Source organism: Vicugna pacos, chromosome 8 (assembly GCF_048564905.1).
Source record: "Vicugna pacos chromosome 8, VicPac4, whole genome shotgun sequence".
Taxonomy (NCBI): Eukaryota; Metazoa; Chordata; class Mammalia; order Artiodactyla; family Camelidae; genus Vicugna; species Vicugna pacos.
The window spans coordinates 60,263,351-60,290,567 of record NC_132994.1 but is presented as its reverse complement, the minus strand read 5'-3'; the positions used below and the strand labels follow the sequence as shown (position 1 = coordinate 60,290,567).

Genomic DNA, 27,217 nt, shown 5'->3' with positions numbered 1-27,217 from the left:
ATACATTTCATATGCCCACATTGTGCACTAGCTCCCCCGCCCCAAACTCCAGTTGGATGTTGCAAATGGAATGTGTCCTAAATCACAGCCTGCCTGGCAGGAGCCATAACCCTCAGGCTAGCTCTGCCTGCTTCCTTGCCCAGGCCCAGGATTCAGGTTCCCAGATGAACCCTTAGGTCCACTTACAAACAGACATGCCCCCTGACATTGAGAATCCTGCCTGGGCTGTGTTCCTCCTGCTCCAGGACAACAGGAAGGCTCAATTAGGTGAGGGCAGTGTTCCTGATGCCCCTCTGGAGGGCAAACACTAAAGTGTCCAGCTGACTGATTCAAAAGGGACCTGCTTTACCACCCAGGCTATCTCCATGGCCCCTCTTTTCCAGACTCCTCTCTCTGGGCAGCAGCCTCTCTGTACTGTGGGGAGACGGCCAGTGTGACTTAAACCAGAGCCTGACCAAGTTGTGATGTTAACCAACTGGCCCTCCTTTTTCGGCCATTTTTTCAATCTAGAAACTCTTTTAAAGTTTTCAAGTGGATGCCAAACTCTTCTGTGTTCTCCCCCTGCTTTTAAAAGACGTGTTACCACATCAGTTTCCCCATCCCATGTTACCTGTGCCCAGAGGACAGCGGACACCTTCCCCCCTGGAGAACTAGCAGGGGCCGCAGATGTACTGGTCAGTGCCTCTTTGGTGATTATTGGGTGTTTCTGGTCACGGGGACCTGAGGAAGAGCCTGAAGATCTAGTCACTGTAATAAAGTAAAATATTTTCACAGTTTATTGGTATTATGCAGACAATTTTAAGTATTGACCATTTAAGTAAATTCAGCTGTTTACAAAATAAGGGCAAACTGCTTTTTGGTGTAGTCACAGTCACCACTGATTTCAAAGCAGTGGCTGCCTGCACTAGAGTGAAATTACCTCACCACGTCAACTGTACCCTTCTCCAATAAGCATCTTTAGCCGTGTATCTGCTCTTTGCAAAGAAAAGCAAGGTGAAGGGGTTTTCCATTTCTGTCATTCTGCCGAAGTACACCCTGTGCCCCTGCTTTGACACAAGGAGGCGTCCCAGAGACCTAAGGACCTAAGGAGGTCATCAGTCAAGTCACATGTGCCGCCAGAGCCTTCCTCAGAGAACCCTTCTAAATTAAAACGAGCGCCAAATTCTTATTTGCATTTATGATCGTCTCACATCATAAAGTTCTATTTTATGTGTAAGAGACTAATGTTAAAGAGAACAGATGCAGGCTCCACAGGTGAAGTTTGCATTCTTGCTAAATGGTGCCCATATGATAACAAATCCTGATATCTGAGAAAAGGCTTCCCTGTATTTCAAATTCAGAGAAACGGGCAAATTTGTTTCACATGCAATGCATGGTAGTATGTGGATGGTGGACTTAGAAGAATCCGTGACACAGCATTAAGTGCCATATTTACATTTAGAGTAGCAATTGATTTCCATTCAAATAGCATCTGTCATATTAAATTTATGTTGGTAATCTGAATTAAATATGTGATTTTTTTGTATTAGGTTTGTGATTTTTTTGTATTAAGTTAGGGGTTTTCTTGTTTTTGCTTATATAAATGCACAAGAGCTATATTTACATTTATACACATTTAAGTAATATTATAATTAAAATAATGTAACTCAGTGCCAGAAGTCTATTTTATTTTTTCTTAAAAAGGGATAGAACATTACTCAAGTTTGAAAAATATTGGATATAGCTGTGTTAAGATTGGTCAATAGGATCACAGACTTTTATAAAATATTATCAGAAAAATCAAAAGCCCCTGTAAGTCACTGTGTTTGTATAAACCTAAATTCTTGAAACTCTGTATCATCAAAAACTCAACTTCAGTGACTTCCAGATAAATATGGAGATTAAAAACATCATCTAATCTTGCTTCTTCCAAAACTCCACTGAAATTGCACCTAAGAGGCTTATTGTAAGGCATAAACCACAAGATAAAGATGACCATGACAACAACAAATTTGAAGAAGGCAAGTAGATGGTCAATTGGAAATTGACTTTACAGGCCTGAAATGACTAATTATGTCAGCAGTTGGGGGAGGCTGAGAATAAATGTGATTTCCACTGAAATCTTAGCCCCCAGGCCCAGGAATTGATGGCACCAGATACCCTGGAAGAAGAGGGTTATGAGGAGATGATAAAAAGGATTGACTGTATGAAGTAGTTAGATCCCCCAATTCCTTGGCCCTCCCTACACAGCTGGGCAACTGCCTCTCCCCAACCCCAACAGAAGATCAGAAATGTATTCTCTGGATCAGGGAAACCAAGCCACGTAAGGGAACTATGCCCAAAAAGGGGGAAATTGAGTAGGAAGATGTGCAGCAGAGAAGTGATTATAGCTGGGTTTGGTAAGACTGGAGGAGACAAGCTATCTAAATCTTCATCTTCATAATAGGAAGTCAGTAGATAATGTCTAAACCTGAAAAAACCAAGCAGTAACTTTACAAGCTTGTTCCTTAGAGATACGGAGGTAATATCAGAAGAGTATCTTTAAAAGTTCAAAGTAGATGCTTCTGAGAAAGGAGTCATGGAGAAAAGTGGCTGGAGACTGACATTTGTCTTTGCAAACTTTGTAGAACTAGCTGTTTCTTAAAGTTATGTGCACATTTAACTTTAATAAAAAGAAAATTAACGGGGGGTGGGCAGGGACTGGGATTTCAAAATGTAGAATAGATAAACAAGATTGTACTGTGTAGCACAGGGAAATATATACAGGATCTTGTGGTGGCTCACAGCGAAAGAGAATGTGACAATGAATGTATGTTATGTTCATGTATAACTGAAAAATTGTGCTCTACACTGGAATTTGACACAACGTTGTAAAATGACTATAACTCCAAAAAAATGCAAAAATAAATAATAAATACGGAAAAAAATTTTTTTTAAATTAAAAAATCTCTACCCCTGTTAAAAAAATAAAAATAAATAAACCTAATTACCAGCCAAAAAAAAAAACTCTAAAAAATAAAAATTTAAAAAAAAAATAAAATTAAAGGTTGTCAGAATTCATAAGTACATGCAGAATAGTACAAAAAGCAATGGCTTATGGTTAGAACCAGAGACCCGGATCACGGTACAGGAGGCAGGCCACATTATGACTTTCATAAGCCCTGGGCACTTTTGATTTTGTGGGTCCCCTCCACTATAATATCAATATTTTAAATTATGTTTATGCAACTTAACATACTTCAGCTTTTTTTCCTTCTTAGACAAAAATTTAATAAAATTTCGTGGGTTTTTTAAAAATACCATCGTCCCTGAACACTGTGCCTACTGGTAAAATTGGACCTAAAGGCCAAAGAAAGCAGGAAAATATAGATTTCTGTTTATTCTATGGTTAACAAAGTTCTCTCTGCTAGGGATCAAAATTTCTAGGTCAGAATAATGCCAAATAATTTTATAAACAATAAAACTGTTTTTTTGCTCTGATCCTAACACTGTCAGTACAAAAATTGGCTTCACTCATCCTTCAATCTATCCTACACTTTTCCATTACATCAGGCTGTTATATTCATGTTATTCAAGAGTCTTCGATGGCTCCCAGTTGCTTCCTGGATAAAATTAGCCATTTGAGTCTGGTAGCAAACTACTCTTTTGCTATTTTCAGACTTTTTAATTCACTTTTCATCAAAAAATCTTTTTTTAATTGAAGTACAGTCAATTACAATGTGTCAATTTCTAGTGTACAGTACAATGTACCAGTCATGCATGTACACACATATATTCATTTTCACATTCTTTTTTATTAAAAGTTATTAGATGATATTCAACATAGTTCCTTGTGCTATACTGAAGAAACTTTTTTCAAATCTATTTTTATATATAGTGGCTAACATTTGTTAATCTCAAACTCCCAAGTTTATCCCTTCCCATCAAAAAGTCTTTTGCAGCACACTCTCATGCCTTTGGTCACTCTCTTCTTTCTTCAGCAGTGTCCTCTTGTGATTTCTCCTCCCTTTTTATTAATGTGTCTATTTTCTCTTTGAAGCTTCTTCTGACTACTCATCCCATAATGATTGTGTCCTTTGGATTCTTAACACTTATTGTCAGGACCGTTCACTTAAAATGTATCATACTGCCTTTTATGGTTAGTTATAGCCTCCAATTTATGCATCTTGTTGCCTGAACAATATAAGTGCCTTGAGGGCCTAAAGTCTGTCTGATCCTAACGTGGTATTAGTTGCATAGTATGGGTCCATTCAATAATTGATCGATAAGAGGAAAATATTTTGGGCTGAGCTTTTCCATTTCTATGTACATATAGGGCATTATAATATATACACATATATATATATAGTTACTACCACTGAACTGTACATTTAAAATAGTTAAGATGTAAATTTTGTTATGTATATTTTATTACACTTAAAATTGTATATGTGTATTCCAACTATACCAAAGTCCATGTTTTATGTATCTTCAAATTATATCTGAAAATTTTAATGTAACGTCTCCTTGTTTTATTAACATGAATGAGTTGGAAGACAACGCTGGGTTCCAGTCCTAGCTCTGTCAGAGACCAGCTAAGTGGTGACCTTGCACAGACTGCTTGAGTTTTTGCACCTCCATTACCTATTCTGTACAATGAGTAGACAGATTCACCAGATGGTCTCCAAAGGCCCGGTTCTATGAGTTTGTGACTTCACCTGTGGAGCGCACACACCATCTCCAGAATTGTGGGAGAAAATGCTTTGTCTGGCTCCCTTCCCAGATTTGCAAACCAAACGACACTAACTGAGCATAACTTACTCCACTCCCAGCCCTGTGAATTCTAAAAGCAGTTGGGGAAACATAGCAGCTGTGAACGTGGAGGACTGTGCTTCTGCCCCACCCCGGCTGCACCTCTTTTTGGGGGAATTCCAGCCAGGCTTACACTTAACCCGCATCCCGCCCTAGCAGCACTCACTGTAGGGGGCCCACTGGGAAGGGATGAGCCCCTCCCTTTGGGGGCCTCTCACCAGGCCTCTAGCTCCTGCTCTTCCTTCAGGGTTGGAGAGGTGTAGAGAAAGGCGCCTTCCCTTCCCTCAACCAGCGTATCAGGGAGTGCTTGGGGAAACAGGTCTCATCGATGAGCCGAGCAAGATTTCCAAAGTGTATTAACTTCAGATTTTAAGTAGAGGAACTTTTATCTGTTTTGTGATTGCAAAACCCTTTAAAATACATATTTTAAAAAATTTCCCACTTTTAGAGAAAGAATACTGTTCTTATGGTTGTCCTTTGAAATTAATTATGGAAGCTGAGTTGTCTATTTTCAAAATAATAGTAGGTTGTATTTGAATTTGCAAAAATCTCTACTTCATCTTTTAGCTTAGATTAGTTACAATAACTACAAACCTGTCAACTGAAAAGGTAACAATATAAATAATTTTTAAGAGTGCTAGCACACAGTAAAATCCCAAGGTTCAGTTTATACATGCAAAGTGTGAGGCGAAAGAGGGGGGGATGGTAGATTGTCATCTTAATGGTAGATCTCTAGCCCACCCCAGCTTTCCAGAAGTCCTGAACAAAGAGTAGAGTCAAATACTTTAGGCCTGAGGTCACTGGACTCTCAATCAATCTTTGTTTAAAAAGGAGGTGGGGGGGGGAATTTCTTGCTCTCATTGTCTCCGTAAGTATTTAATTATTTAGTGATTTGCTAATTCTCCATGGGGTTTAAGGTTATTTATATAACGATTAAATAAAATTGAAACTAAATGTCTGAGGAAAGGTGGACAACTTAAAATTATAGATAAGACAAGGCCAGGAACAAAGGTAAGACACAAAAACTCAGGAATAAATTTTTGCTTACTTCTTGGTGTAGTGCCACAATCACTGTGAATGACAACGCTTGTTTAATTATCACAGAATCTTATTTATTACCAAGCCATTATTCGTAGAAGCTTCTCCAAGAGCTGTCCCCTTATGGGGCTCAATCCAGCTGTGCTGTGCCAGAGCCCAGCAGATTTTCCTTATCTTCCTTCGGATAATGGTATAGTCTGTCCAATACTAACCTGAAGTGTTGCTTCATCAACAGAGCCAAGCTTCCCGGGGTTTATGTCTTTAAATTCTAGGAGTCTCATTGTTCATTTTTCTGTCTTTGTTATTGAGTAACTGCCCTGAGTTGGCTGGATGAATAGTGTGGTTCCTCTGTGGCACCTCCCTGGACTTGACCTCCAGCCTCCGCAGGGGTTACCTTAAGTAGCTGTGTGCTTGGATCCTCCCAAAATGAGAGTCAGTGGTTGTATTCATTTTTCCAGTTATGTTGGAAAAGAGGCTTTTCTGTCGGTGCTTTTGTTTCTAACACCAGTTGTGTGGTTTTGTGATTCCAATGCAGTTTCTTCAAAAAATTTCAATACTACTTTCTATTTTTTCCAAGAATTTCATAACCAACCCATTTTTTAACCTTTATTTTTTTATTGATATATAGTCAGTTTACAATGTTGTATCAATTTCTGGTGTATAGCATAATGTTTCAATCATATCTATATAATCAACCCATTTTTAAAGTGTTAAAAGTAATACTGCTTTTTTTTTTTTTAACCTGGAAAATTTTTCCTAAAAAGGAAACAGCTCCCCTAAAAGCAAAGTTTTCCTGTCTGTAACCAAGATATTCAGCCAGCAGGCTGGACTGGAGGTGAAAAAGGTCACAGAAGAATTATTCCAAAGGAGAAAATATAAATGTTTTTAAACTGTACTGGTGAATCTGAAACAGAACTAGGGGCTGGATGACAGTCATACACTTAAGAATTCTAGAGCTGGAAAAGAATGTTGCCCTTAGGCTAATGACTTCAGAACTATATTTCTCCCCTTGAGTTGGCCTTGGGTACTAGACGTCAAGAGCAGAGGGTGGGACAGGGGCACAGAGACCATGGCCACTAGATTCTTTTTTAGCTACTTTGCTCCACTGATATATTATATAATGATTTTTTTGAGGTATGATTGACACACAAAAAAACTATACATATTTATTATATACATTTTGTTGAGTTTGAAGTTAAGTACATACCCATGAGACTATCACTGTAAACAATGCCAAAACCATAGCCATCACCTCTGAGCTTCCTCACCCCCTTTTTTTTAAAGAACATTTAATGTAAGATCTTTTTTCGTAACAAATTTTTAAGTACACAATACAGTATTATCAACTATATGCGCTATACTGTGCAGTAGATCTCTAGGACTTATTCATCTTATATAACTTAAACTATGTCTCCTTTGACCAACATCTCCCTGATTCCTGGTCCCCACATATCTTGATTTTTCAGTCAGCAGGTAAGGTCATCATAAAGATGAAAGAACTGAATTCTCTCCATCTGAGGAGGCTCATAAGAAACACTTCTTGTAACCTCAGAACTCTTAGGTCCTAAAAAAAAAATCCATTTAGATTTATTTCATGAAAAACTTCAGTAAAGAATTTCACATCTTTCTGTCTAAACCAAAGAGGCACTCAGAGTACGCACTGTGGTTCCATTCCCTGCTCTGCCACTCACCAGTTGTGACTTCAGGAAAATATTTTACCTCTCAGTCTCCTCATCTATAAAACAGAGATAACAATACCCACCTCACAAGGGTGTTATGAAGGGTTTAATAAATACGGTGCATAAATGCATTTAGCATAGTTTTGAAAACACATCATTCAGTAAATGGTAATTATTCTTTAGATTTTATTCAACAGTGATACATAGTCAAAGTTTTACTTTACTTTGGTTTTACTATGGCTCAGGGGAACTTTCTGTCTGGAGAGACCCAAGGAGCTTCCACCTTACGTTGGGTGGCAGCATGGTTTTGTGGAAAAAGCCCAGGCTTTGGTGTCGAACACTTATTCAAATTCTGGTTCAATGACTCGCCACCTGTGCGATCTTGGGTGACCTTATTAAAACACCGTAGAATGGGTGGCTTAAACAACAGACATTTATTTCTCGCAGATCTAGAGACTGGGAAATCCGAGATCAAAGTGTCAGCCAGTTCCGTTTCTAGTGAGAGGCCTCTTCCTGATTTGCAGAAGGCCATCTTCTTGCTGTATCCTCACGTGACAGAAAGTTCCCCTGAGCCAGTCTGAATCCAACTGGTACATTTTGCTGTGTTACCATATGTAAATTACTTGACTTCTCTGTGCCTTGGTTTCTTCATTTGTCAAATGGGGATAATAGTAATACTCTATGGACTCAAATAAGGGTTGTTGAGAGAATTGTATGAAGACCTGTGAAGTGTTTAGGACAGTGCTTGGCATGTAGTAAATTTTATTATTATTATTGTTATTGTTATTGTTATTACTACTACTGTTTATAACCTTAGGGTCAACTCAGATTAGTCTTTGGGAGATGGGAAGAAAGAGCACCAAATGCTTTCTCTTCAGCGCAGATTGTAAATACCTTACATGGTACAATGCTAGTGTATTACTTGTGGAATATTAACTTTTAGGTTTTCTGAAATCATCCCTGAAAATTTTAGAACAGAATTTGACTGACCACCCAGCAGAATCACCAGCAGAGCTTTTAGAAAACAGATCTCAACCCACACTCCCATCCTTAGCCCCACTCCCAACTCCCACCTCCCACCCCATCCTCATTCCACACCACTTACCAGGGTCTGCAGGGGTGGGCCAGAAATACATTTAGCAAGTGTCCCAAGTGACTCAGATATGCAGCCTTCTAATCCAGCCTGTTTTAAAGCAAGGGAAAAATGAGACTCAGAGCGGTTATGTGATTTTCCCAAGGTTCAGGGCTCTTTCTACTATAAGAGGCTAAAATTCATGCAGATATGCTGTCTGATTATTCTAGGTCTGTTGCCAGCACGATTTTTTGTCTTTGTCAGCCAGAAGAATTATGGACTTAATCGAAATGCTGAACTAGTCTCACAGACACACCCCCGCACACCAGGGGTATTAGGAAGCTAAGAGCTGGGGGAAGACTTGAGTGGCAGGTACCACTCAAGGAGAACTCCTCTCCCCTCCTCTGTGAACTAGGGTGACAAACAGGGAAAGAAAGCAGCTCACTAAGCAGGCTTGGATTCTGGGTCTGGCATGAATACTATAGGATTGTGCATGTAAACATATTATTTATCTTCTGTTTGGCTTTGCTCTGGTTGAAAGATAATCCTAGGTTAGCCTTTTGAAAAGCATCTTATCTCTCTTTTGTATTTTTAACCAGGTGTGTCTCTCTTTTTCTGTTGTTTCCACTGCTATTGACACAAGGGTTGAGTCTGGACCCACTGATCCTTCAGAATGTGCCAGAGTTGTTCATTTACTTGCTTTCTGACAAGCTTAACTGTGCTTGCAGAGCCACCAAATGGTTTTCATAGCAAAAATGTTTCTGAACTGTTGACTTGTAAACGTAGCCTTAAAGTCAACAGAATCTTTTCTGAGAGCTCCCAGTTATTTCAAGAAATCTAAGACAAAAGAAAACAAAACCCAAAAAACTCTCCTCAAGGATCTCCTGAAACCATTTGTAGATATGGTCTAACAGCTCTCTGAAGTATTGTTTAAAAACATAGGAATGTGATCCTTTTTTTGAGGGTCATTTATAAGTATCTCCCAGGCAGAGAGAATTTTTTAAATGTGGGGAACAGCTATAGCCACCAAGAACAAACTAGGAGAATTGTTCTAAATACCCAGTCCTGCCCAATCAGCAGCTGAGCTGGAAGTATGCCTGTTGTTAAGAAGGATGCTTTTACTTTCCCAAAAAGGAAAAAAAAATTAGTCACAGGGGCTTGTTTCTACTTCTTGACACAGATACTCCCCACGTGGGGTCTTTCCTTTGGGCTGCCAGGAGCAGGGAGTTGGAAGGGATACATTTTTTCACCTAGGTTTTTACCCTGAAGCCCAGAAGAAAAAGAAATGTTCTCATCGCAAACATCCTGTACTTCCTTTACTGTTACACTCATCAATCGTATCATTGCTGGTTCAATATCTGTCTTCCAATTGGACTATAAATTCCATGAGAGTGATTATGTTCTTTCCTTACTCACTGCTGTGTCTCTGGTATAGAGCCCTGGCACACAGTTTGACATTCAATAAATATCTTTTGAATAAAATGCTGAATAAATCACGTTAAAGCCATAGCCTTCAACAGGGGTGACTGGAACCAGTAAGATTTTAAACTGAAGATGAAACCACTAGATGGATTTGGAGTTGCTGTAGGTGCACAAGGTGACAGAGTATACAACGGAATTAATTAGATGGAAAAGTGGGAACATCTAGTTTTGAAGGCAAAAAGAAGGAAGAACCTTGTGATGACACTGAACCTGTTATGATCACATTGGTAATCATTGAGAATCAAAAAGAAAAATGCCAAATAGCCCCTCGGCCTGGCTATCTCAAAACATCTTCCATCTGTTATAAGCACCTATTCATATTTCAGGTTTAGTTGCTTTAACAAAGAGGGGTTGTGGATTTTTTAAAGTACTCGTGTAAAAGTAGTCCCATCTGGGATTTAAACTGTACAGTTTCAGTAACACAATTAACATCTAAAAGCCATCCAGGGTAGTGTAACATCATTGATGGTTTTACTGTTGATAAATAAAGCTCTTGAAAAATAAATCTCCTAAATTAAACATATGGAGTGTCTGCAATAATGTTGTAAGTGCTATCTGCTTTTAAAAATGGAGAGAACAAAATCATTTCATAGATCAACCTCCTTTGATGGGATGACTATCTATCCGAAAATGTGATGATGGAAGAGTCTAACTGAAAAATGGTTGCGAGCATATCTTTGTTGAACTTCAGTCCCTTGATAGTGTGTCCTCTTCTAAAGAAAACTGAGAGTGATGCGCTCAGAACTGTAATAATATATTGGGATCAAAAACTGGAGAATTATGAACATACAAAGTACAGGAGACAAATAGAGTCAAATATTGACTTTTTAGTGAAGGAATTTTGAATAGACTACACTTAGGAAAAAAATCACTTGGAATAATGTATGCTTGCAAATTTAAATATTTGACTTGTTTTTTTAGAAATCTGCAGTTTGATAGCTTTTTGGGTATAATTACATACAACAAACTGCACATATGTAAAATGTACAATTTGATGAGTTTTGACATGTGTTTATATCTGTGAAACCATTACCACAATCAAGAAAATCCATCCATCTCAAAAGTTTCATCATGACCCTTCTCCTCACTCCTGTTCCTTCCCCTAGGCAAACCGATCTCCTTTTTCAAAAATGTTAAAAATTTGTTTAAATTATGATAAAAATAACATTAAAAATTACTATCTTAAGGATAGTAACAAAGATTAGAGCTGAAATTAATGGAATTGAGATTAGAAAAAAATAGAAAAAGTCAACAAAGCTAAGAGTTTGCAGTTTTGAAAAGATCAACAAAGTTGAGAAACCCTTAGATTAAGAAAAAAATGAAAATCAGAAATGAAAAAGGGGGCATTTCAACCACCGCTAGAGAAATAAAAAATATTACAAGAGAATACTATGAACAATTGTATGGCAACAAATTGGATAACCCAGGAGAAATGGGAAAATTCCTAGAAACACACAACCTGCCAAGACTAAATCATGAAGGAAAAGAAAATCCGAATAGACCAATAACTAGTAAGGAGACTGAATCAGTGAACAAAAACCTCCCAACGGATGTCCCAGCTTTCAGATGTCAGGGCTGGAGCATCCAGAAAGACTAAAGATTAGATTGTAAGGAAAAAATAGAAGCCGTGTTTCAAAAACCTGTATTACAGGTATTTTATCAATTTGCAAGATGAGTCTCAAATAGCTAGTAGTTTACCTCTCAAAAGATTTCTGAATCATGTTCAGTTACCTGGGCAAGTGGGTCAGGACTGTGTCATGAGACAGATGGAAGGAAAAAATTCAGCAACAATATTTTCTCTACGAATAAATGAGATGTGGTGATCAGGAGAAAGTGAGGTATTCCAAATGGGCAATGTCAGTCAAAAGACAACATGGCACGGAATATTAGTATTCTGGCCAGGTCTCAGAGACTTGGCTTAACAGTATGTAAAAAAGGGGTCTTGAATTTATGTGGAAGGGAAACTAGACACAAGCAAATGCACAAATGAAAAATAATTCAAAGTGACAAGGAACAACCACTCTAGCTGATAACATTGTATTTCTGGGTGACCAGACAAAAGAGAAGGCATACAATGGATGATCCTTGTTTGGCCATTGTTTGGTACAGTCTCATTTCCAAACCATGTATAGTCTTTATAGTTTCTAATGACAAGGAGATATAGACAAAGAGAGATGGATGGATATACATTTTCTAACAAAGGGAACCCCAAGACCAGATGGTGCTACTGAAGAAATCAACCAAACATTTAAAGAAGAATTAACCCTAATCTTTTTCAAACTTTTGCCAAAAATTGAACAAGAGGGAACACATTCAAATTCATTCTATGAGGGCAGCATTACCCTGATACCAAAGCCAGATAAAGACACTATAAGAAAACTACAGACCAATAACCCCAATGAGTATTGATGCAGAAATCCTCAATAAAATACTAGCAAACTAAATTCAATAGCACACTGAAAGGATTATACACTGTGATCAAGCTGGGTTTATTCCTGGAATACATGGATGATTCAGTATATGAAAATCAAGCAATATAATAGACCAAGTTCACAGAATGAAGACAAAAAGCATATGATTTTCTCAACTGATGCATAAAAATTATTTGACAAGGTCTACACCCTTTCATGATAAAAACACTCAACCAAGTAGGAATTGAAAGAAACTATCTTCATAATAAACTACCAACATCATAAAGCTGATATATGAGAAGTCCATAGCGAATGCGATACTCAGTGGTGAAAGACTGAAAACTTTTTCTTTAAGATCAAGAATAAGGAAAGGACGCCCACTTTCACCACTTCTATTCAACACAGTATTGGCGGTACTAGCCAGCGCAGTTTAGCAAGAAAAAGAAGTAAAAAGCATCCAGATTGGAAGGGAAGAAGTAAAATGATCTCTGTTTGCAGATGACATGATCTTTTATGTAGAAAACTCTAAAGGTTACACACATGTATATGCACAAACCTGTTAGAACTAATAAACAAATTCAGAAAAGTTGCAGGATACAAAATCAACTAACCAAAATCAGTTGCATTTCTATATACTAACAATTACTAACTGGGGAAGAAAACTGAGAAAATAATTCCATTTAAAATAGCTTTTAAAAGAATAAAAGGCTTAGGAACAAACTCAAGGAAATGAAATACAAGTACACTGAAAACTACTGACTGATGAAAGAAATTTTAAAAGACACAAATAAATAGAAATATATTCCACGTTCATGGATTGGAAGATTTAATAGTGCTAAAACGTCCATAGCACACGAAGTGATCTACAGAGTCAACAAAATCCCTATCAAAATCTCAGTGAGAGTTTTTGCAGAAATAGAAAAAAAAATCATCCTAAAATTCATATGGAATCACAAAGGACCTTGAAGAGCCAAAACAATTTTGAAAAAGAACAGGGGGTGGGTATAGCTTGGTGATAGAGTGTGTGCTTAGCATGCACAAGGTCCTGGGTTCAATTCCCAGCACCTCCATTAAAACAAATAAGTAAATAAATAAACCTAATTACCTCCCCTCCAACAAAAATATACAAATAAATAAAATATTAAAAAAAACAAAAGAACAAAGCTGGAGGAGTCACACTTCCTGACTTGAAAACATTACAGAAGGGAGGGTGAGGGGAGGGGCACAGCTCAGTGGTAGAGTGAGTGCTTAGTATGCACAAGGTCCTGGGTTCAATCCCCAGTACCTCCATTAAACATAAATAAACACTTAAACCTAATTGACCTCTCCCAAAAAACCCCACAATCTTACCCAGATATTGACACAACATTGTAAACTGACTATACTTCAGTAAAAAAGAATGCAAATTAAAAAAATATTACAAAACTGCAGTAATCAGAACAATATATAAAGACCAATAAAATAGAATAGAGAGCCCAGAAATAAACCCTTGAATACATGCTCAAATGATTTTTAACAAGTGTGGCAAGACCACCTAATGGGAACAGGACAGTTTCTTTAATAAACAGTGCTAGAAAAACTGAATATTCACATGCACAAGAAGGAAGCTGGGCCCTTAGTTTACACCATACACAAAAATTGAATCAAAATGGATTAAAGACCTAAACATAAGACCTAAAATTATAAAACTCCTCGGAGAAAACATAGGGGGAAATCTTTACATATTAAATTTGGTAATGAGATTTTGTTTATGAAACCAAAAGCACAGGCAACAAAAGCAAAAACAGATAAATGGGACTACATCAAACTTAAAGACTTTTCTTCATCAAAAGATAATCAACAAAGTGAAAAGGCAACCTATGGGATGCAAGAAAATATTTGCAAACCTTATGTCTGATAAGGTATTAATATCTTGAATATATAAAGAACTCCTACAATTCAACAACAACAACAAAACAGTTAACCTAATTAAAAAATACTTTGAAGTAATGGGAGTCTTAGTACAGAAACCAGAGAAATAAATATTCCCACCCTATTTGGTGCCTATAGATAGATCTTAGCCTCAACCATGAGAGTTCCTTAAAATTGCAAGACACGAGTAGTCTTTTAAACAGCAGTTATTCTGGGACATTCCAGTCTGAAGCCAAAAATGATCTCCCACCCAAGAAAGGAACTCAAAAGAAAAACACCAGTGACAGTAAATAACCACAATTAGGAAAAAAAAAAAAAAGACAGTGCAAAAAAGCCCCACAGATAAGCTCAGAGAAATAATTTGTTCACTTAGGAAAATGCTGAAGCCTGCGGGGAAAGCTTTAGGATAAAGACAGAGGACGAAAGGAAACAAACCGAAATCCTTCAACGAATAATGGACTCCGTAAACTGCTATCAGATGTTCTCCAGTCATAGAGCAACAGGGAGCCTTAGCAACATTTCAGATTCTTCCAAATAAGGTAACGCCAGCCAAAGCTTGCTGTTAAAGACACCAATTTCCTCTTACCTGCTTGTCTACTTGGTTTAGAGTGAACCGATTGTTTTCAGAACCACAGTGCATTTATATACGTAAGGTTAGAAGGATTGTAAAGAAGATTTCTTTACACACACACCCCACATTTTTACTGAGTCAGACTTTCCAGTGCATCCGTTGGAGAAAAGGATTTATAACCAAGAAGAGAAGCTGTCTGTGGTTTCATGTGGTGGTTAGGGAACCAGGAGGATTTGTTTTCCCACTGTAACCTAGCAACTTGATTTCAGTGCAGCTCCACTGTCATATGTACAAGGGGAGATGCTGAATACCCCAAAAGAGAATATTCCAGAAGGTGCAGAGGTGGTCTTTAGTCTGCTGATGAGTCGCAGACAAACATACAAAAAGTAACTACTTCAAGCTGAGTGTTTGGATTCCGGAAACTTGAAGAGTAAGTAGTATAGAATTATAGACCTCTAGAAAGAACTCTTAATAGAATGCTACCTGGAAGAATTAGTTGTGTGTCAGCATGTCCATCCCTGCCCCAGGTGGTGGGTGAGGATGGGGTGCTGCTTGGGCCCACTGTCCCAGGTGGTAAGCAGCTGTCTTGGTTTACCCCCGCATGCCACACAATATTGTTCTGTGTTCGTGTGGCAAGTTGTGAAAAGCCTGGGAAGCACTGGTGTGAGTTACAGCCATACTGTAGGCTTTCCAAATGTGGGAGTAGATTGATGAGTTTAGGAGGCCCACAGGTATGACATTAAAAACATTGAATTGCTTAGTGAACAAAAATTTCCCCTTCAGTTTTCTTTTAATCCTTCTGTCTAGAGAAAGAGAAATCTTCAGTTTGACGTTATCGTATCTTCAACAAATTAATCTTCCTTTTAACAAAGAGAGACCAGATCACAAGCACAGAGCTTTTTTCTCTTACAGCAGTGATTCAAAGTTTCATTAAAAATAAACTTATTTTAACAAAAAAGGGAGTTGATGCAAAGAAAACATTGAGCAAAAAATGGTGCAAATAGCACTTTTCCATACGGTAAACATTGTCAAGGTGATATTCAAATGACTGAAGTTCAGAAAACACCACCTGTTGGGTTGCTTGAATTCACTCTACATCTCTGATGAGTGATTAAAAATGCTTCTAGACATAGCAAGCACATTCTCATTGCCATTTATTCAATTTTCAGATACGTTAAATTGTTAAAATTTTAACATTCTGAGTTGAAATTTGTTTCCCAGGATCTTCCTATCATGACTTCTCATCAAATATTTGAAGATACTTCTCTTTCTTTAGTACCCTCCCCCATGCTTTTAACATCCTTCTCCTAGGACACATGCATATCAAACCTTCTTTCCTCAAACCAAACTCTCTTCAATTCCTCCCCTTTGACACACTTCTGATCACACTTCCCTGGCAATTCTTCTCTGGGCTTATTCTAATTTATCAGTGTCTGTCTTTAATTAATCAGTAAAAACTATTTTGGTTGCATATGGCAGAAAACCCAGTTTAAGCTCGCTTAGGCAGAAAGGAGATTTTATTGACTCACATAATTTAAAACTCCAGAGTAAGTTTCATTAACGGTGTGGTTTGAAACAGGGGCTCATAGAAGATCTCTAGAATCAGAATTTACTGTCTCTCTCATTTCTCTGAGAAAGAAATCCAGGCAGGCTTTTCCCTCAGGATACCAAGATGGTCAAAGCATTCCAACCTTACCTTCTTACAATCTCAAGTCTAGTAGAGAAGAGTGGCAATCTTTTGGAAACCCTGGAAAAAGTCTCATTGCATATGAGTAGCTCTGAATATGTCACCTGCTTTCCTCTGAGCTAGCGCCTGTCATTGAAAACGTGCGATATGCTGATTGGTCAGGTCTAAGGAATAAAGACATCTTTACTGGAAACATAGAGGTCGGGAAACAGTTGACATCCCAGAGGGAAAGCAAGTTGTGTTTACTAGAAAAACTTACATTGTGATGTCCAGATATGAACTCAGTGGTGAGGTACAACCAGAGATACAGCCGGACAATCACCTCTTTTATAATGAGCTTCATATGTCAACATAGGAGTGATGGAGAGCATGCTCTTCATTCTGAAACTATACCAGGGGCTGTCCTCTCTCAATGCTGGTAACTTTTGCATAGTGGGAGAAATAGAAAGCATCACATCAACAGAAGACAGTGTTCTTTGGTTTCCAGACCAAAGCACATGATTAAGAAGAACTGGTGAAAAAAAAAAAAAAAAGAAGGAGGAGGATGAGGAGAAGAAGGAGGAGGAAAAGAATAAAAAGGAGGAGAAGAGGAAGAAGGGAGTTCTAGTACTGGATACCCTGATAGCAACCAGATACAGGAACTGACAGCAAGAAAGGAAATAGAAAACCATACCAACTCAAAAAGCAGAGTAGGACTGCCAAAAAGGAAAAGTTACCAATTCCAAAACTCAGTATAAAACTATAGTAATCAAGACAGGGTGGTATAAAAAAGACATATAAATCAATAGCACAGAATTTATAGCTCAGAAACATTTATGGTCAATTAACTTGAAAAGGGGGCAATGGAAAAAACTGAAAAATTTATACATGGCTGGTAGGAATTTAAAATGGTGCAACCACTTTGGAAAAGGGTTTTTAGTTTCTTAAAATGTTAAACACAAAGTTACCATGTAGTACAGCAATTTCACTTCTAGGTATCTATCTACCCAAGAGGAAGGAAAACGTATGTCCACACAAAGACTAGTGCATAAGACTGGGGGTTCAAAATTTGTAGATACTGACAGGCATATGTAGAATAGGTAAACAAGATTATACTGTATAGCACAGGGGAATATATACAAGATCTTGTGGTTGCTCACAGCGAAAAAAAAATGTGACAATGAATATATGTATGTTCATGTATAACTGAAAAATTGTGCTCTACACTGGAATTTGACACAACATTGTAAAATGACTATAACTCAATAAAAAAAAGTTCAAAATAAATAAATAAATAAAGACTAGTGCATAAATGTTCACAGCATCATTATTCATAATACCCAAAAACTGGAAATCATCCAAACTTCTATCAAGTGGCGAATGGTTAATTAAGATGTGGTATAACCATAACGGAAAGCTATTCTGCAATAATGAGGAACAATACATACTACAATACGGATGAGCCCCCAAAACATTATGCTAAGTGATCAGTAACAAAAGATCATATACTGTATGATTCATTTCTATGAAATCTCCAGATAGACAAAACTGCAGAGACCGAAGCAGACTGGTGGTTGCTGGAGCTGGAGGTAGGAATGGGAACTGACTGCAAATGGACATGAGGGATCAATTTGAACTGATGGAAATGTTCTAAAATTGGACTGTGATGATGGGTGCACAGCTCCATATATTTACTAACAATCATTGAATTGTACACTTAAAATGGGTACGTTTTATATGTAACTTTTATATTAATAAAGCTATTAAAAAAAACTGAAACACCAACAGCAATCCAGAAGCAAACTTCATAAGTAAAAAAAAAAATTACTTTTCAACCAGATGGTGCAATTATGAATTATTTTTCTGAATTTTCAAACAAAAAATGTATTTTTAAATCAGAAGAAAACAATAAAGACAATTTTTAAAATTATCCTCTGACAGTCAAAAATAAAATCGCTACATGATGGGCCAGAGGAAAGCTATGTAAAGTCACCTTGATAAAAAGACAGAATGGCTCTCAGGCCTGCAGGATTTGACAGTAACCTGATGTTTTAAAGAAAGAAGAATCAATCCACAGGAAACATTAATCAATAAAGAAGGCAAAGAAAAAGCTCAGCCTTAAAGGCTAATGCTGCAGGGTCTCACCAGAGCCATGCAGCAAGGCTCAAGGCTGGCTAGAGAGCAGGTGTGCACAGCCCCATGGTAGAGATGGACACCACACATCTCACAAAGCTTCAGGCATTAGGCATTCTAAGTGTGGTATGACAGATTTGTCTTGTTTTAACTGCATGCTCACCACAAAACATTTTTCTAAAATTTTTTTCCCAAGTAGTTTTATGTACAGAGAAATCCCAGTCATATTGATATATTGCAAATTAACACAATATTCTAGTTTATATGCTTCCGATTCCTGATGTTTATGCAGTGTGAGTCGGCTTGTCCAAGTTGAATCAACTCTAGAGTGGTGGCAAGATGGAAATTATGCACCTGGAAAGCTAACAGACACTGTGAGATGTGGAAAATTCATTAAGATAAATGCCACCCTGAGAGACCCCTTGGAAGCCAGCCAGTCAGTTCACCTTTCTCAGTGACAACCCAACCTTGACAAGAGCTTCTCATTCAGACTTCAGTATCAAGAAATCTAAGACACCAAGACACAATGAAATTACTGTATGTTCAGCATTTTTTTTTAAGAAGCCACTTGTGGGAGAGATTTAAATTATTTATATCTGGTACTTACTGACTCCAGATCCACCCAACTATAGCAATGACAATTCTAGCACCAGCTGGTTCAATTCCACCCTAGTCATAAACTAAGTCCTGGTTAAATAGAGAGCTTCCTTCCAGTAACTTTTGGTGATGGTGATGCTGGAAAAAGCCTGTGGCTCTGAACCAAAGCCCTCTGCCTCTGGGTCCAGCGGAGCTCCTTTGTTTGAGCACTGAGCTATAGTGTCACACAACATGTGGGTACTCTGCAGGACTGACCTTTTGTCCTGGTTCAAAGTATCTACTCTCATTCTCATATGGGACTTTAAGGCCAACCCCCTGTATCTCATTCCTGTCTGGCCTCTACCTTCTTCCATTCTCACACTCCCATCCTAGTTGGACCCTGAAAGTGCCCCTGCCTTGTCCTGCCTGGGTGATTTGATTCTGGCACTCACTTAATGCTCCGAACCACCATTTCCTAGAATAGTGGCTGTCAACCTAGTTGCTGCCATACTACGATTCAATTCTGATGGTAACCACCTACAGTTAACATGGGACGCCATATATTTAAGGGAAGTCCCCAACAAGACTGCCCTCACCTCAGTCACCAGCTGCAAATTTGGGTGACTTGCATTTCTGACCAAGTGACTGCAAATCGTGGGAGTTCCTACTATCCCTTCAGGTTTGATAATTCACTAGACTTACCTACGGAAGTCAGGAGAGTGCTGTACTTATGATGACAGTTGTAAAGGATACAAATCAGAACCAGCTAAATGAAGAGATACACAGGGTGAGGTCTGGGAGGGTCTACATGCAGAGCTTCCATGCCCTCTCCCCGTGGAATTAGGACACAACACCCTCCCAGGGCATCAATGTGTTCATCAACCAGGAAGCTTCCCCAAGCCTCAGTCTAGAGTTTTTATTAAGGTTTCATTATATAGGCATGATTGATTGAATCACTGGCCATGCAACTGAACTCAATCTCCAGCCCTCTTCCCCTTCCTGGAGGTTGAGAGGTGGTGATATCACTGTGGTTCAAAGACCCTCTGATTCCATCATTGGTCTTTTGGGCACGGCCAGCCCCCATTCTGAGTCACCCCCTAAGAATGAACACAGGTGCGATCCAGGGGCCCACCACGAGTGACAAAGACATCGTGTCACTAGGGGAATTCCAAGAATTTAGAGTCTCCCCTCCAGCAACCTGGGATAGATGCCAGTCACATTCTTTACTGTACAACAGTTGCATATTACAAATTGCCTATAAGCCTTTTAAAAAATGTCCATTCTTGGATCCCACCCAGAGAGTCTCATTTTAATTGGTCTGGGATACACCTGGATGTAAGAATTTAAAAATCTCCTCCAGTTGATTCTGTCATACTCTACAAGCTGTGCTGATGGCCCTGGTTAGCCCCTTAGTTTGGACTTCTAGGATACGTGTGCTCCTCCAAATTAGACTGGAGTTGTTGGTCTGGTTCCTGGGGCTCCCAACATGCTAGTTAGCTGGGGCCAGATCTCTTATAATCTAGCTCAGGTCCCCAGTCTCTGTATCACTCCAAGTGGCCCCATTCATTTCACAGCCTATGTGAATGTTGCCCCTGGATTTGCACAGTGAACACACTACACTATGCAGGATAGCCATGGTTTGATCTAGTCACCACACAATAAAATTTGCCAAATGACCACCTTAGCAGATGTATTGATTTTACAAACATTTATCAGCTTTAACAGGAGTATTTTCACATCTATATCAGCTTTAACTTTTAATTTCAAATTCAAAACTATCTAAAATAAGTCAGAATTTACCTAAAACAGTCATGTATATTAAGACAAAAGTAAGAACTGAAAGATTCTCATATGAAATGCTGAAATTTTGATAAATTGAATGTTTAGTAAAAAGAAAATAGTAAATTTTGTACATTCATATAAAATTATTTGACAGATTATTTTAAAAATTATCTTTTAAAAAACCGGTCTTTAATGAATTGGGATCTGCATATTATTTTCTTGGCTTCTGCTTATGATCAGCTTCCATCAGCTAAAAAAATTGCTTATGTGAAAACGAATTAAACCCTATTATTTTTCCACCAAGATTTCCTTGGGTGGCATGTGATTAAGAGATTATATTTGGAAAGTGTTTAAAGTGAAAAGGCAGGAGTAGAGAGGAGGAAAACATGAACCACTTCTGACCCGCCAAGGTTTTTCCCAAAGGCCTGGGAGGTTCTCTTCAACAATGAATCAAGAAATTTTTGCAGCAGAAAATAAACATTTTTTTAAGCCGGACTTGGTAACTATGTTGGAGTAAGAGGCTGTATTTGACATGAAGGCCCCTGGCACTGGTACATTGCCTTTATGTGATCACCTTTATGTATAATTATCCAGTTCAAGGTACATTTTTTTACCCATCCACCTGAAGAAAGTTTTCCAGAAAACTTCTCTTTCTACCTCAGACTGGAATAGGAAATAATTTTTAACAAACTTCTTTTTCTGCCACTGTGAAGGAAAGGGGGTTTGAGTTTGTGATTATGATTGCATTTTAAGTTACCTAGGAAAATTGCTAGTGAAAAAAAATTGCCTTCTACAAATTAACCAAAGCAACTGGATAAAAATTTCCTTAGCCCTAGCTTTGAAAACTCACTCTGAATCCCAACCCCCTAGTTTTCAGTTGAGTTTTTGATGAATTTACCAACCCTGAGAGCTGACACTGTAGGACTCAATAAAAATTCTGATAAACATGTAGCTACAGTTGATAGTCTTTGAAAAATAAGTAAAAATTTCCAACCCATTCCACAAACCTCAATTGTCTCAGACTATTTAGAGGATCTGGAAATAGGGAGCCAAAAGGGTTCAGAGCAATCGGTTTCCAAAAGTGTCATCTGGGTGGGTTAAAGGTGCATATTAGTTTGGCTTTTACACCTCCTGTTCCTTTTCAAGAGAATAAATAATTACAGTGATTTATCTTTGAAATGTGCATCTTGGAGTTGGGTGTGAAGTCACATAATAGTGTCAGCGCTTTAGCCTGAACTAAATAAAATGGTGAAATATATTTAGCACACAATAAGGCAAGGCACTGACAAACAGAGATAAAAAGAAGAAACTGTCTTTACACGATTAGAGAACTTTACAAAATACCAAGCTTTTGCGAAAAAGAAAATGATTATAAAAAATACAAACAGTGGGAAAAACTAGAACGTCTTCCAAGGTCCAAATGCCCATCCTAATTCTAGCTCCCGAAAGGCAGGTCAGTTTCTCAGGCACTTCACCTGGCTTCTCCTCTCCCAGCTATCAGCCTCCTTCCACATGGTAAGTGCCCAATTTTGGATACAGCAGAGCAGTTGCTTAGATCTTGAATGTCTTTCAAGGCTGACATGAAGATTCAGCCTCGTGGAGGCCACCAGTGCGTCTTCCCTGCCTTTTCCAGATCCCTCAACCAGGCACTGTGGCGGTATGGCAGAACATAGGTTGGGTTTGTACACAAAATTTAATTCGCTTCAAAGAACTTGAAAAGTCCAAGCAATCAAACAACTGACTTTTTAACTGACTTTGCCACTGAATGAAAAAACAAAACAAAACAAAAACCAGCCCAACAGTTTGCGTAATGGATGTAGCCTCGGATAGGCCTATGACAAAATCTCAGCCCCTCTCCTGCCTGCACCTCTCCCTACCTCCCTTCTTGCCACCTGAAACTGCTCTTTGCATCCGTCCTCACTGATGACCTCCTAGTTACTAGATCCAAGTAGCCATCTACCGATTCATGTCTTGTTTCCCAGATCACACACAGCTGATACTCTTCACCAGTTAAATCAGTAAAAGACATTGGTAATGTTTGTTTGTTTTTCCTTCAGAATCTCTGACCACCCCCTCACCTTCTTCATGGTGGGGTTCCCTTTCTCTACCCATTACTTAAACATGACCCTTCTGCAGAACTTCATCAGAGACCCTCTTTTCACTTACCTCTTTATTCTTGAATAATTGTACTCAACCCTTTGCTTTCATTGTAACCTATAGGTTGACCACTCTCATTTAATCTCTCTAGCCTGCCTGTTCCCCGAGTTTTAATCTCATATATCTGAGGGTCCTTGGGAGCAGAGAATGGGAAGATCCGGGGAGGAGGGACACATTAATGGGACCAGAGCTTTCAATTTCAGAGACTCTTTAGTTCCTTCAGTGTCCTAAAGAAACTTAAAATATATAGAAGATGCTGTCTGCTTTGCCTGTCACCTTAGTAGTAGTATATTGTAAGTTCACCTAGAAGCGAAAAAAAGTTAAGCATGTGAGCATTTCTCTTTTAGGTCAATATCCAGGTAGACAAGTTGAAAATTGTAACAATTCCTGTAGACTGCGCGTCATTATTTCAGAGCAGGATGGAGAGGACATGTGATAAAAAGAAAAAGCTAAAGTGTTATTATGGGGCGATGGTCAGTGACTTCTTTCTTGTATTTCTTAGATTAGCCTAATGTTTATACTAATTCGTACTAATATCAGGTAGCGCTAGCACTGGCTGCTGATGAAAGAAACCTCCTCCAAACAACAGTTTATTTCATTCTTCACAGAAGTCTGAAGGTTGGTAGTCCAGAGTTGGGATGAAGAGTTTGTTTTACTAAGGCTTCAGGAAAAAATTCTTACTGGCTCGCTTCTCTTTCAACCGCTGGTCTGTGACCTCCATCTCCATGGTCCAATATGATGGTTGAAGCACCAGCCATCAAACTGATGTTCCCAGGAGCAGGCAAAGGACATGCTTACACAATCTTTTAAATATGTTTTCCTGGAAGCTTTTTTAGTAATACTTCTATTTATAAGTCACTGGTCAATTATTCATATTGCTGCTTGCAGCTAAAAGAAAAGCTAGACAATGCGGTCTTTATTCCAGGCAGCTCTGTGTCCCCTCAAACATGGTGCTTCAATTCCTGTGGATGAAGTGAAAAATATACGGGCAGAGAGGGACAACCAACAGTCTCAGAAATATTGTTTTCTGAACGATGAATGAAACCAGGAGAAATACTTAGATTTATCTGATGACAACCAGGGTATGGAAATGCTACTTTTGTATAAAAATTTTGTGGAGAAAAAGATCTTTGTACGGATAAAATCAGTGAGCTCATAGGATTCTTTTCAAGGGTCCTTACACTTGCTCAGTTTCAGATGCAACTTGCACCACAAGGACTTAGGAGGGGCCCACAGGCCATTTTCCTGAGAGGCAGTAGGCGGGGTGCCTCTGGGCCTGGAGGGCGGACTTGTCTGAGCAGCTGCCGGCCTGGGATGGCTCCCCACAGAAGGGCCTCTGTTATTTCGTGCAGTTCACCTCCAAGTCTTCCAGTGAGGACTCTCACCACTTCTCCTGAATTTGCAGACTCCTCTGTGGGGATTTTTCTCCCCGCTGGTCAACTTAAATCTTCCTTTGTTCAGAATCTTTCCTCTTGCTGTGTTCTTAGCCCTTCAACAAGATCACAACCTCAGGAATGTGATCTCTGCATACAACATTCTACCAAATCCAGCAGAACGGCCTCAATAGACCACTCCTAGTATTTGAGAAGATTTTTGTTTATTTCCTCTTTTTTTATTTTTTATTTTTGTCTAGCAAAGCAAAGACATCTCCATCAAGTGAATGGATATGGGTATGTCTTCTGTGGCTATTGTGGCATTTCTAAGTTGTGATGAGCCTTAGATTAAATGTTATAAAGGAAAAAAAAACAATCAAAAATTCTTAACTTTCCTGAACTAAAAAGCCACATAGAAATCCATATCTGAAATATTGATATTCTGAGAGATAAAATGTTAAGTAAACATTTCACAAGTACAAATAATTAAATTTCATAACTATGTTTTAGAAATGCTTGGTTCTTAATCAAACAGACACACCTGCTTTTCTAGATTAGGTTTCAATATATACATCCTATGGGCAATTCAGCAGGACATTCTGGGAAGGGGTTCAAGAAACTGTAAATAATGGCTGCCTGTACACCGCCCAGGGACCGGAGGCAGTGGTAACTCCTGGATCCTACCAGATTAACCTTTAACTTGCCATTAGGCATGCCTATGGGCCAAGACTTGCACTCTGGCAATATCTCATTAAAGTAGCAAAATGTAAAAACAGAAAGAAGAGGTCCTTTCCCCGTCTCCACATAAACTGATGGAGGTGTTGTGAAAAGAGCAAGGCTTTAGAGATATACCAGCCTGGATTCAAACTTCCAGGACTTCATTTAGTAGCTATATTTTGAGCAAGTTACTTAACCCCTCCGATAAGAAAGAAATGAGTGGTAGAAGCCAGCAAGAGTTCACTAATAACATCTTAGGTCAAACTAATATAATGTTTATCTTTTACAAGGTCAGTACTATTCATAGAGTACAGTTTAATTTTGTCACACCATCATAAAAAAATATTTCAATATATTCTTGTGGTCACAATGAATAAATGTAAAATGTAAAATAAATGTAACAAATGTAATCATTAAAAGTAAGTTTGGAGCTGATTGAACAATGACATATAAAGATGTGTATTAATGTATCAATCCCCCCAGAAAGAGTATCTCTAATAACAGGAAAGTCTCACTCTGTTATGTTCAAGATGTTATCAACAACTTGAATAAAAAATGTATTAAATGCTTGGGTGACTCAAAAGTAGGAGGGACAGTGAATGCACTGGATAACAGAATCAAAATTCAAAATAATCTCAATAACCTAAAAAAAAAGCTAGAATAAAGGCTATTAAAGGAGCTGTGTCAAGTTCAGCATTTAGATTCACAGCTGCTTGGGATATGGGTGTGGCCCAGGGTTGGGAGACCGTCAGGTCAGCGTGACCAGAGCAAGTGGACTGGACCTACTTGGCTGGTAGGTATGGAGACAGTCAGGGAGAAGATGACCAACTTAAAGGGGCTCCCACATGGATGCTCCTAGAGAATGTCATTCTAAGTGAAGTAAGCCAGAAAGAGAAAGAAAAATACCATATGTGATCGCTCATATGTGGAATCTAAAAAACAAAAACAAACAAACAAACAAAAACAAAGCATAAATACAGGACAGAAATGGACTCATGGACAGAGAATACAGACTTGTGGTTACCGGGGGGGGGGGGGGGGGCGGGGTAGAGGGTGGGAAGGGATAGACTGGGATTTCAAAATTGTAGAACAGATAAACAAGATTACACTGTGTAGCACAGGGAAATATACACAAAATGTTATGATAAATCACAGAGAAAAAAATGTGACAATGAGTGTGTATATGTCCATGTATGACTGAAAAATTGTACTGAAGACTGGAATTTGACACAACACTGTAAAATGATTATGAATCAATAAAAATGTAAAAAAAAAAAAAAATTAAAGGGGCTCCCATTGGCCAAATCTGAAAAAATCTGAACAGTTGAATTTTAGTTACTGATTGTACACAATATAACTAATTGAATAAAATAGGAGTCCATGAATCCACTTGTTTATAATAAATAAATAAATGAATTAATATGGGAGGGAAAAGAGAAAAGTCTGTCTTATAGTAGAATGCCAACTAAGACATGTAGAAGGAAAGATGGGGAAAAAAAATCTTCATTTGACAAGATCATAGTAACAATAGTAATTTATATAATAATAATAATTTTTTTCTGACAAAATCATCAATGGAGGCTAATGCTAGTGGGTGGAAGTATAAAATACTTAGAAATTAATTTTATGGTGGATAAACCTGTCCAATATCATCTTATCTGAGTTGTAAAACATCACTAGAAACAGGACAAATTAAGATCATACGCCTTCTGATGTGATATGCAAAGAACACAGCATCATCACATGTATTCCTGTCAAAATAGCCTGGCTCCAATCGTAAGAAAATGTAACACAAATGTAAATTGAAAGATATTCTATCAAAATAACTGTTCTGTACTTTTAAAAGGGTCAAGGACACATGGGTGAAAAGAAGGAAGGA

The 27,217-nt window shown here is 38.2% G+C and overlaps 1 pseudogene; it reads left to right on the top strand.

The window, feature by feature from the left end:
- Window positions 1-194: 194 nt before the first annotated feature.
- On the top strand, window positions 195-12,123 carry LOC102532883 (single-stranded DNA-binding protein, mitochondrial pseudogene; annotated as a pseudogene).
- The last annotated feature ends 15,094 nt before the right edge of the window (window positions 12,124-27,217 follow it).